Consider the following 13,365-nt stretch of genomic DNA (forward strand, 5'->3'; position numbering starts at 1 on the left):
ATTCAATTACTTTATTAAAGTAATGTAACTATATTTGATTACTTTTTGATTACTTTTCAAAATTTCTACACTGTAAAAAATTATTTAGAAAAAAAGTTACCTGGTTGCCTTAAAATTTTGAGTTCATTGAAATTGAAATTTTGAGTTAATACAATTAAATTTTTTTGAGATTCGACAACCTTTATTAAAATATTATTAAAAGATTTTGTAAGCATATTGGGTAATTGTGTGTGTTTTATTTCTGATGATGCAGTGAAACATGCCAAATAGTGCTATTTTCATGAATTATCAATTTTTTTATGTGGTTCAGATACAAAAATATTTTGAGTTTCTATTTATTAAACAAATTTCCTTCATTGTGTCAACTCAAATTTTTAATTTCAATAAACTCAAAATTTTAAGGCAACCAGGTTACTTACTTTTTTTAAGTTAAACCAACAAAAAACAACCAAATTTTTTTACAGTGTAACAAATGTTTTAAACTGTTTATAATTGTTAAAGGGGGGGTGAAACACTCAGTTTCAGTCAGTGTCATGTCAATCTTGAGTACCTATTGAGTAGCATTGCATCCTGCATATCTCCGAAAAGTCTTTATTTTTTTAATAATTATATAAGAAAGATGCGCTGTTCCGAGTCTTTCCGAAAAAAGCCGAGCGGGTGGGGGCGTGTCGTGTGAGCGGAGCTAAATAATGACGTGTGCTCGCTGCTGCTATGTTGAGTCGAGTGCGTCGTAAAGCTGTGTCAACAGCGGGAAAAAAACTTTATTCAAAATAAAAATATGGCTTTTAATCAGATACAGCCATACATCTATGATCCGGAATCAGACCCAGAGGCTGCAGTTGAACAGGAGCAGCAGCAAAAATGACTAGAGCAGGACGTCTCTATGTGGTACAAGTTATACACTAACTATATAATATGCTTAGCGGCTTGTGCTATTTACATATTTATACTTGAATTATATCGTCGTATTTTTGTCTTTGAAGGTGTACATGTGGGAAGTGCAGTTGTGCACGTGTGTTTGTGTGTTTACGCGTGGTTTGTGTAGACAGTAAGCGGACTAAAAAAAACACAGACATTTGAAGCAGTCTCACTCACCCTTCTAACGTTGGGACTGCTCCATCCTTCAGCATTAGGCGATTGGAAAATCCGGCGTCGAGCTGGGCCTTGTTTATGAAACAGTCGGCACCGAAATGCAGCGAACAGATATAAACATTCGCGCAACTCAGTTGCTGATCCGGAAAAGCAAATTACATCCACTGTTGCCTTAACGCGGGGTTTTTGGCGAGTCTGTGCAGGACTGTCTTGGTCTGGCAACCAAAAACGCACTTTTTTGGTGACATTGTTATGTGCACATCACCTGTCCAGCATCCTACAAGCCAGCGCTTTGATGGGCGTAGCCTGTTACTTTCGCTCTCTCCCTCTCTCTCTCTCACGCGCTTCTGGTAGAATTGTCCGTAAGGCCCATACAAGGAAATTCCGCCCCCATTAACGTCAAAGGGGACGCATGATCTCAAAAAACTTGCCGAAACTTATGACTAACCGGAAGTAGTATTTTTGACAAAGAAATACTCCCATCAAACGTCCACCTTAACTTTTGAAACTTTGTCTATGTGTAGTATGGGATTCCAAGTCTTTAACAGTGTAAAAAGATCAGTATGCATGAAGCAGCATTTCACCCCCCCTTTAAACATTTAAAGGTGCACTGTGTGAATTTTAGCGGCATCTAGTGGTGAGGTTGTGAATTGCAATCACCCCTCCATTTCGAATGATTGACAGGTCACTTTAAAGTGATAGTTCACTTTAAAATAAAAATTCTGTCATCCTTTACTCACCATCAAATTGTTTCTAACCTGTATACATTTCCATAGTAGGGTAAAAAATACTATGGAAGTCAGTGGTTCCAGTTAACTGTTTGGTTACTGACATTCTTCAAAATATCTTCCCTTGTGTTCAGCTGAAAAAAGAAATTCATACAGGTTTGAAACAACTTGAGGGTGAGTAAATAATGACAGAATTTTCATTTTAAAATGAACTATCCCTTTAAATGGTGACGGTATGTACGCAACTAAGCGACAGAGTCGGTGCCGTAAAGATGACAAAGTATGTCCCAAAGCTTGCATACTCTTCTGCTCCACACTCAAAAGTTTGTAATTTTTCTTAAAGGTCCCATGGCATGAAATATTTATTTTTTGAGGTTTTTTTTAACATTAATATGAGTTCCCCTAGCCTGAATGTTGTCCCTAAGTTGCTAGAAATTTTGATCAGTATAAAACGAGATCTGGCTGTCTTTCTCTGCCTTTGAGAAAATGAGAGTCCAGATGAGCTGATCTTGAATTCTCCTGTTATGTCGTCATACCAGGAAAGGTTACCGCCCCTTCCTCTGCTTTGCCCACCCAGAGAATTAGTAGAGTAAGGAGTCAGTTTATCAGTTGTGATGTCAGCTCAGGCTTTACCATATGGATTCAACAGCACCGCCACAAACAGTAACAGTGTTCATTAAAGGGTCATGAAACCCCCCTGCTGCAGCGGTGTTTTTTCACACCTTCGATTTGAAAAAGCTTGTTAAAAGGGGAGTGGTCGACTGTGAAAAGGTGGGATGGTATTGTGTGGAAAGAGGGAATGTTTGCATAAATAGGGGAGTGTCTGTCAGTAGGTGCTGAGCGGTTCTGAGACATGTTCTTGGTTCACGTTGGCATTGTTTACCACAGAGAGATTAAATGAGGGATGAGTACAGCGAATGAGAGAGCTATGAGTGGCGTGCAGCAGAGATCGCAAATCATTCAGCTCTTCAAAGTTCAAACCAGCATAATTCAGTGAGAAATGAAAATAAATGTTATTCTGCATGACGAAATATTTTGCAAACGTGATAAAACTATATTTGTCCAAATATGCACGCTGTTTGGCAAGATGAACAACGCGCCGACGTGATAAGAGAACGTGAACCACCCAACATGCGATGTGATAGAGATGTGTAATTATAGATCGGGGTAAAAGCGAAGGGGTTTGAGGCTTCATAGTCTCGACCGCGCATCTGAAGCAGAGCGACGCGCGCTGGGTTGCCGTGACGATCCGCGCTGTCTATCACTCGGCAGCTAAATCTATATTTGTCCAAATATGCATCACACTGTTTCACTAAGAGCCCGAACACATGCGGTTTAGTGCATGGCTGTGACGACAAATAAAACGGAGAGGACGTGGCTTTTGTTCATTGGCCTACAGATTACAGATTGGTTATTTTGCACTCCTGACATAGATAGTCAACGCTTGCAGGTTCGGCGTGCGATTCCTCAGGTGAATTTTACTTTACCGAGCCTTTGTAGCAAAGGCTTGCACAGACGGCGCCGGTTACAGCTCGCTCGGCGCCCTTACGTTACTTCGTATCAGCACAACGCCTAGCTTTCCTCCGTGACTTTTCCGCACGCTGCTTCCAAAACTTCCCCACCATATCTCTACAATAATGATGGAAGACGAGCCTGACAGAAGTGACTGTCTCATGCATATTAACTAAATTATCTTGTATGCATACTACAGCGCAGGGATTGGACTGAATGAGCTTCATGTCATGAATATATATCGAGAATTGCTCAGAGCGGTCGACGTCAGCATGTGCCCAGCAGCCCATACTTGGGCCGAAAAGGCCGTGCCGACGTCAGCATTTGTGACGTTGCTCCGACTAAACTTTTCAAACCGGAAGACAGAAATCGCTCTGAAAAATGCAAAAATAACTATTTTCACATATGCATACCATTAATGAGTACCCTTAGTGTTTTCAATGATGTGCAGCCTATACATATCTGTTTACATCTCAAAAAAAGTGTTTTGGGGTTTCATGACCCTTTAATGCCTGATCTGGGATCAGTGAGTTCTGATGAGTAGCTAATCATTCAAGTTCACACAGAATTTCTTTCTAAATCGTTTAAAACTGTCAGTCCTGCAGCTAGCCGTCTTGATGCATCAGTGAATCAAGTCAGTGACTAAAACCATTAACTTCACGTCATTTCTGTTAGCAGCATGAAACAAATCTGTTATTTAAATGATTAAACTACAGAGAGCATTCAAAGAACACTCTTTATAATGTTCGGATCGGTCAATCACACATTCGAATGAAGCTGCTCATTATGCTCAACAGAAGCTCTTACTGTATTATGTTGATGTCTGTTTGTTGTTAGCTGTGGTGAAAGCATTTTGTGAGAGAAATAATGTTGCAAAGTTCACTTGTGTTTATTCAGAGCTCTCAGATACAAACAAAATAAACTTGCGCTCTCAAAAACTCGGTACAATAACATTTCCTCAGCAATCTTTCCCCAGCTCCGTCTCTCTCTCTCTCTCTCTCTCTCTCTCTCTCTCTCTCTCTCTCTCTCTCTCTCTCTCTCTCTGTCTCTCAAGCTCGTGCCTGACTAAACCACGCCCCCTCCGTAATCTCATTTCAAATGTAAAGATGTCAGCCAATCACAACAGTGGGTGTTTTCACTGAAGACTCACAGCAGACACGCCTCTTGAAACAGAGCATTCTAAACAGAGGGCTAATATCAGTATAGAAAAAATGCCTTTTATTTCCAAATTATGACATTTTTTGATGTAAAGCGGAACTTTTATTATGACGGGACACAGTCGCCGGCACCATTTCTGCTTTTCCGGTCATGAGTATGAGGTAATGCAGCTCTGTTTATCATATTAGATACATTAAAGTTGTTTAAAATTATGTTGTGACGTTACTCTGTGCGTTCACACAGCGGCTGCTATGACACACACTGCACACTGCTAAGAGTAAAGCATTTCTGAGGGTAAGAGAAAACATGCAGATATGCCGTAACTGACAGGTGACTCCCTCAGACGTCCTGGTTCCTTGGTTAAAATAGCAATTTTCTCACAATTTACAAATAGTTGGAAACATTTGGGATATTGTAAGAACTCAACTGAGCAAAATATATAACACTGGCCTGGTGGTTTTTGGATATTTCACAGCAAAAAATCCTACATAGTGCACCTTTAACCTCTAAAGAACAGAGATAGTTATATTCCACTAGGTGGCGCTTAATGTTAATATTAATCATCGGAGATGCTTTCTTTAGGTTGTTCGATAGCATTTTGAATGTCAATAGCATTTTAATAGTTGGCAAACATATTTTGCACTAAACTGTTATATTTGCACCCTTTTTAAATTTCTGCATGAAATTATGTTTTTAAATTTCTAGCCCTGGTGCGCATTTTTATCACTCATGGTGGCAACTAATCGTTAACATATTCATAAGTAACATTAAGAGGAATGTTATGACATTCCTCTGTGCGTTCGCTTCGACGCTGCTGTGACTTGTTCACATTGCTAAGAGAAAAGTGGTTCTGCAGAATAAAACTGAGGGTAATGCAGATATGACGCGATTGACAGGCGACTCGTTCAAACGCTATGCTGAAACCTGCCGGGTTCTTAGTTAAAATAGCAATTTTCTCACAATTTACAAATAGTTGGAAACATTTGGGATATTGTAAGTACTCAACTGAACAAAATATATAATACTGGCCTAGTGGTTTTTGGATATTTTACTGCAAAAATACTACATAGTTCACCTTTAACCAGCTTTCTCATGTATTGACCCAGCCAACCCCCTCCCCCTGCCCTGCTACCATGCAATAAACATGCTTTTGAGGATTACAAAATATTGTGCAGTGCCTGGGCTTGATAGTAATGCAACATGTAAGTAACTGTGTTAATTATAATGCCTGATCTGAAATGTAATGATTCATGTAAAGCCAAATGTCCCTTGTCTGTGTGTCAATGCACTGCAAAAATCTATCTTCTTACTTAGTAATTGTCTTATTTCTTGTCTAAATATCTAACAAATCTTAAATCAAGATGCATTTACTAGATAAGTAAAATAACACAAGAAATTTCTTTTTATTTATTTATTATTATTTAAATTTTTTATCAAAATGAAGGGAGTGAGTTTTTGTTTAAAACAGCCAAAATTATCTGCAAATGGGGTGAGAAAAATAATCTTGTTTGTGATTGAAATCTTGTTTCTTGTTTTTGTCCCAAACCGAAATAAGATTATTTTTCTCACCCCACTGGTTTTAAGCAAAAACTTACTTAATTTTTATATTTTTCCCCAGAAAACAAGCAAAATATCTTACGTCATTTAACTTATCTAGTAAATGCATCTTGATTTAAGAATATTTAGATATTTGGACTGAAAACAAGAAAAAAAATTCTAAATAAGATGTGCTGGAGCTGTCAATCAAACAGCGAGAGTTTATCAGTTTAACTGAAAATACAACTAAAATGTAATGACAACATAAAACAATGTTACCATCTGATGTACCAAGTTAATGTAGAAACAATATATACTTCAATGGTTTGTTAACAAATTTCTGTCCATATTACATTTTGGGGAAAACCTTTTCAAGTATAAATGTCACCTTCCCAGCTGTTCAGTCAATTTTTGTGACAAAACCAATGACAAAACTAAAAAACTGATAACTATCAATATACAATATAATACAAAAGCGTTCAGACCCTTTGCTCAGTATTTAGTAGTACCCTTTTGATGAGTCTTTATGAGTCTTTTTGGGAAAGATGCAACTAGTTTTTCACACCTGGATTTCACAACTTCTGCCATTCTTCCTTGCAGAGCCTCTCCAGTTCTGTCAGGTTGGATGGTAAACCATGGTGGACAGTTATATTCAAGTCTCTCCAGAGATGCTCAATTGGGTTTAAGTCAGGGCTCTGGCTGGGCCATTCAAGAACAGTCACCGAGTTGTTGTGAAGCCACTCCTTCATTATTTTAGCTGTGTGTAAAGCGTCATTGTCTTGTTGGAAGTTGAATCTTCCACCAAGTCTGAGGCATTGAGCACTCTGGAGAAGGTTTTCGTCCAGGATATCACTGTACTTGGCCCCATTCATCCCTCGATTTTCGTCCTGTTCCTACAGCTGAAAAACATCCCCACAACATGATGCTGCCACCACCATGCTTCACTAATGGAACTGTATTGGTGTAATGATTTGGTTTTTATTTTGAAAGCATACAGCAGAAGGAGTGAGAATCCAAACGCAGTTTATTAACAAGTGTCATCCAAGGTCATAGTCCATACCAGGCAGAGGGTCAAGCACATATAATCAGTCCAAATACAGCACATACACTTTAAGGAGGGCGGACAGGAACAGGGAATCCAAGGCTCAGGCAGGAATCAAACTTAAGAAAAACAAGAACTGCTCGAAATGCCAACAGAGAATGTTAAACAAAAACCAACAGACATACCAAAACAAACAAGACTTCATCCAGAACACAGGGCAAATGGCATTTAAATAGACAGGGTAATAAACCAAGAAAACAAGACACAGGTGAAATAGGTTAACTAATAATGAACAGAGGATACTGGGTAATGAAGTCCAAGAATAACAAAGTCTATGGAAATGAGACTGCCATCTGCTGGCACCTAAGGGTACCGCAGCTGACGTTACATAGCCCCACCTCGAAAGAGCGGCTTCTAGACGCTTAAACACTGGTGGGAGGTGGAGCGGAGGTGGACCCGGGGGTGGGAAGGTGGGCCAGGACCAGAGGGTCTCCAGGGCGGAGCACGCCGGGCAGAGGGTCTCCAGGGCGGTGCACGCAGGGCAGAGGGTCTCCAGGGCGGTGCACGCAGGGCAGAGGGTCTCCAGGGCGGTGCACGCCGGGCAGAGGGTCTCCAGGGCGGTGCACGCCGGGCAGAGGGTCTCCAGGGAGGAGCACGCAGGACTGAGGGTCTCCAGGGCGGTGCACGCCGGGCAGAGGGTCTCCAGGGAGGAGCACGCAGGACAGAGGGTCTCCAGGGAGGAGCACGCAGGGCAGAGGGTCTCCAGGGCGGAGTACGCAGGGCAGAGGGTCTCCAGGGCGGTGCACGCCGGGCAGAGGGTCTCCAGGGCGGTGCACGCCGGGCAGAGGGTCTCCAGGGCGGTGCACGCCGGGCAGAGGGTCTCCAGGGCGGTGCACGCCGGGCAGAGGGTCTCCAGGGCGGTGCACGCCGGGCAGAGGGTCTCCAGGGCGGTGCACGCCGGGCAGAGGGTCTCCAGGGCGGTGCACGCCGGGCAGAGGGTCTCCAGGGCGGTGCACGCCGGGCAGAGGGTCTCCAGGGAGGAGCACGCAGGACAGAGGGTCTCCAGGGCGGTGCACGCCGGGCAGAGGGTCTCCAGGGCGGTGCACGCCGGGCAGAGGGTCTCCAGGGAGGAGCACGCAGGACTGAGGGTCTCCAGGGCGGTGCACGCCGGGCAGAGGGTCTCCAGGGAGGAGCACGCAGGACAGAGGGTCTCCAGGGAGGAGCACGCAGGGCAGAGGGTCTCCAGGGCGGAGTACGCAGGGCAGAGGGTCTCCAGGGCGGTGCACGCCGGGCAGAGGGTCTCCAGGGCGGTGCACGCCGGGCAGAGGGTCTCCAGGGCGGTGCACGCCGGGCAGAGGGTCTCCAGGGCGGTGCACGCCGGGCAGAGGGTCTCCAGGGTGGTGCACGCCGGGCAGAGGGTCTCCAGGGAGGAGCACGCAGGACAGAGGGTCTCCAGGGCGGTGCACGCCGGGCAGAGGGTCTCCAGGGTGGTGCACGCCGGGCAGAGGGTCTCCAGGGAGGAGCACGCAGGACAGAGGGTCTCCAGGGAGGAGCACGCGACCACCAGAGCCAGGCATATGGAACCAGAAACTCCCAAGGCGGATCAGCTGCGAGCCAAGGCCAGGAAAACCTCACAAACCTAATCTGGTACACAGTCTCAGGAGTAGGCTTGGCATCAGGTTTGTAAATGGGCATAAAGTGCCCAGACTCATTGACAGGAACAGACCCATAGACTCGAACAGGCTCAGGAACAGATCTGCAGACTAGGACTGGCTCAGGAACAGACTTGTAAACTAGGATTGACTCAAGAATAGACTTAGGCTCAGGAACAGACTCATAAACTAAGATGGGCTCAGGCTTTGGTTCAGAAAGAGACTTGTAGCCTAGGACGGGCTCAGGAACAGACTCGTAGACTAAGACCGGCTCAGGCTTGGATTCAGAAAGAGACTCGGGTTCAGGAACAGACTCATAGACTAAGATGGGCTCAGGCTTTGGTTCAGAAAGAGACTTATAGCCTAGGACGGGCTCAGGAACAGACTCGGGCTCAGGAACAGATTCATAGATTAGGACCGGCTCAGGCTTGGATTCAGAAAGAGACTCGGGCTCAGGAACAGACTTGTTATCTAGGACGGACTCAGACCTGGATTCAGAAAGAGACTCGGGCTCAGGAACAGACTCATAGACTAAGATGGGCTCAGGCTTTGGTTCAGAAAGAGACTTGTAGCCTAGGACGGGCTCAGGAACTGATTCATAGACTAGGACCGGCTCAGGCTTGGATTCAGAAAGAGACTCAGGCTCAGGAACAGACTTGTTATCTAGGACGAACTCAGGCTTGGATTCAGAAAGAGACTCAGGCTCAGGAACAGACTTGTAAACTAGGACGGGCTCAGGCTTGGGTTCAGAAAGAGACTTGTGCTCGGGAACAGACTCTGAATTATGTGCAGCTGTTGTATTAAAAGCCGTATTGACAAATGTTGACCACACACACCATAGCGCCACTGCCATAATTGAAAGCACAGAGGAAGACCATATAAACTCAGGGACCAGAGAAACATCGGCAAGAATACTAAAGGATAAAGGCTTAGAAAAGCCAGCTTTTCTGACCGTACTCAAAAGTGGATCTGCCAATTTAGCTATCAAGCCCCAATGTGGATAGGAAGCCTTGGCGTCCTCAATCGCTTCATCAACGACACTCAGGAAAACAGGGATGGTGTCCGTGATGGCTGAAGACTGAAAGGCTTTATCCTTAATAGGAGACTTTGAATTAACAACTGTGCTGACAACTGACAGTTCCACTGTGATTGCGCTGGCAGCCGCCGGCTCTGACAGGACTGGGCTGCCAGCTGGCAATTCTGACTGGACTAAACTGCAGGCTGGCGGCTCTGACTGGACTACGCTGGTGGATGGCGTGACTGTACCAGTGGCTGGCAACTCTGACTGGACTGCAATGGTGGCTGGCGTGACTGTACCAGTGGCTGGCAACTCTGACTGGACTGGGCTGGCAGCTGACTGGACTGTGCCGGTGGCTGGTGGCTCTAACTTGACCAGGCTGGAAGCTCTGACTGGACTGGAAGCTAGCGGGTCTGACTGGACTGGGCCAGTCACTGGTGGCTCTGATGGGACTGGACTAGAAGCTGGCAGCTCTGACTGAACTGGGCTGGAAGCTGGCAGCTCTGACTGGACTGTAGTAGTAACCGGCGTGACTGTACTGGCAAGCGATGTAAGCACTGGGGTTGTCATCATTAGAGTGGGCACAGACGGAAAGTGCAGGCCAAGCTCCGTGGCTGTCGGAGCTCGTCTCACGTAGCCCCCTCCGAAAAATTGTTTAGGTGAAGCCTCCTCGTCTGCCACTCCCACGGTGAATGGGGACCCACTTGAACACAATGCATACTCAAGAAAATCCCTGAATGAACTTCGAAGAGCTCCATAAATCAATTTGTCCTTGAGAAGAGGGTTAAGCCCATAACAGAAAAAGTCAATGAGAGCACAGTCTGGTAAATCTGAAGCATTTGCAATGTCCAAGAAAATCTGTATATGTTCTTCAATAGTGCGGTTACCTTGGCGCATACAGACTAGTTCAACTGCTGGATTCATGAGGATGAAGTCTTCTGTAATGATTTGGTTTTTATTTTGAAAGCATACAGCAGAAGGAGTGAGAATCCAAACGCAGTTTATTAACAAGTGTCATCCAAGGTCATAGTCCATACCAGGCAGAGGGTCAAGCACATATAATCAGTCCAAATACAGCACATACACTTTAAGGAGGGCGGACAGGAACAGGGAATCCAAGGCTCAGGCAGTAATCAAACTTAAGAAAAACAAGAACTGTTCGAAATGCCAACAGAGAATGTTAAACAAAAACCAACAGACATACCAAAACAAACAAGACTTCATCCAGAACACAGGGCAAATGGCATTTAAATAGACAGGGTAATAAACCAAGAAAACAAGACACAGGTGAAATAGGTTTACTAATAATGAACAGAGGATACTGGGTAATGAAGTCCAAGAATAACAAAGTCTATGGAAATGAGACTGCCATCTGCTGGCACCTAAGGGTACCGCAGCTGACGTTACAATTGGACAGGTGATGAGCAGTGCTTGCTTTTCTCCACACATACCGCTTAAGTCCTTCAGGTGTTTTTTTTTGTTTTTTTAGCAAACTCCATGCAAGCGTTCATGTGTCTTGTACTGAGGAGAGGCTTCCGTCTGTCTACTCTGCCATAAAGCCCCGACTGGTGGAGGGCTGCAGTGATGGTTGATCTCCCGACTGCATCTCTGGAGCTAAGCCACGGTGATCTTTGGGTTCTTCTTTACCTCACTCACCAAGGCTCTTGTCCCCCGATAGCTCAGTTTGGCTGGACGGCCAGCTCTTGGAAGGGTTCTGGTCGTCCCAAACATCTTCCATTTAAGGATTATGGAGGCGCTTCAGCTCTTCTCATTTGCTCTGACATGCAATGTGAGCTGTAAGGTCTTATATAGACAGGTGTGTGGCTTTCCTAATCAAGTCCAATCAGTATAATCAAACACAGCTGGACTCAAATAAAGGTGTAGAACAGGGCTATTCAAATCTTACCCTGGAGGGCCAATGCGGTGCAGAGTTTAGCTCCAACCCTAATCAAACACACCTGAACTTGCTAATAAATGTCTTCAAGATCATTAGAAAATCACAGGTGGGTGTGTTTGTTCAGGGTTGGAGCTAAACTCTGCACCGCATTGGCCCTCCAGGGTAAGATTTGAATAGCCCTGGTGTAGAACCATCTCAAGGATGATCAGAAGAAATGGACAGCACCTGAGTTAAATATATGAGTGTCACAGCAAAGGGTCTGAATATGAAGGACTATGTGATATTTCAGTTTTTCTTTTTCAAATAATCTGCAAAAATGTCAACAATTCCGTGTTTCTCTGTCAATATAATGAGAACAAAATTAACTTAAATGATTTTAGCAAATGGCTGCAATATAACAGAGTGAAACATTTAAAGGGGTCCCAGTAAATGTGAGTCGTACGTCATTGAAAAAGGGATGGAGGCGAATGATGTCAACTCAGGTGGACATGAACTACAATCATGGGCTCTCCTCTTTTTCTCTGCCTTACGAGAGAAATGTTTTGCTGACCTTTAAAGATGTGTGGAAAAGTGCGGAAAGCAAAATAATCAATAATCATTTTGTCTGCGTCCATTGCATATCACGCTGTTTTACTTCCTTTTCCCGTTAAAGGACAACTCCAGCGAATTTTTAAGTTTATCTTGATCGTTATATCTTTCTGAGTACAGTCTATAGAAAAAAAAAACGAACCGGATTGGTGCTTGCAACGCGGAGTTATTACAGTTAATGCGGGTGTCTTTGTGCCTCTTAACAGACACAAAATGCAATTACCATGTCGGTAACACTTTATTTTGATAGTCCACTTTAGACATTCTACTAACTATAAGTAACTTTGCAACCACATGTCAACTAACTGTCGTTAGAGTATTTGTAGACTGTCTGATTAATATTTACTAAAACTTTATTTTGTCGGTCCCACAACAGACATTCTACTGACTACAAGTAAATTGGCAACTACAATTCAACTTATTCTACTAACCTGAACCTAACACCTAACCGTAACCTACCAGTCTACTGACAGTCTACTAATAATGAGAGTTAGCTGACATGTAGTTGCCAAGTTACTTATAGTTAGTAGAATGTCTAAAGTGGACTATCAAAATAAAGTGTAACCAAAATGTCTGTCCAACATGAACAGGTCCCTCACACGACAACGAGATGCATTTAGCCACTTAGCCATTGTTTAAATTCACCCGTTTTAGCCGGCTAGCTGTGTCTCGCGCTGAAGTCCCATGGAAACGCAGCGGTAGCCGGAAAGTCGAGAAGAGCATCGTGTTTATGAAGAGGCTCTGCTCATCGGCTCTGCTCATCGGCTCGTCGGTCCTCAGTTTTGAACGTGTCCAAGAGAAACGGTTTTCGATTCTGTAACGTTACTGCTGATCCTGAGGAGAGGACCGCTGCTCGTTCAGTTCCCTTTCGAGAGAGGTTCCTCGTAATACGTATGGGAAAAACTCCTTTTCTCGAGAATGTGAAGCAAAACTTTATTAATAAAGGTATCTATGTAAAGCGCAGTGAGCTGCACGGCCATAGCCCAGCGCGAGGAGCGCTCTGATTGGCCGGGCCGCGGCAACTGCAGGAACCTATGGTGAGGCGGCTGAGAGGAACGAACCAATGGGGGGCGTTCCAGAAGCCAGCCGAAAAAGGTGCTTATATTTGCATACAGGAGGCTATATAAGACCCTAATTCGCCA

This window comes from Pseudorasbora parva, chromosome 9, assembly GCF_024679245.1.
Source record: "Pseudorasbora parva isolate DD20220531a chromosome 9, ASM2467924v1, whole genome shotgun sequence".
In the NCBI taxonomy this organism is placed as follows: Eukaryota; Metazoa; Chordata; class Actinopteri; order Cypriniformes; family Gobionidae; genus Pseudorasbora; species Pseudorasbora parva.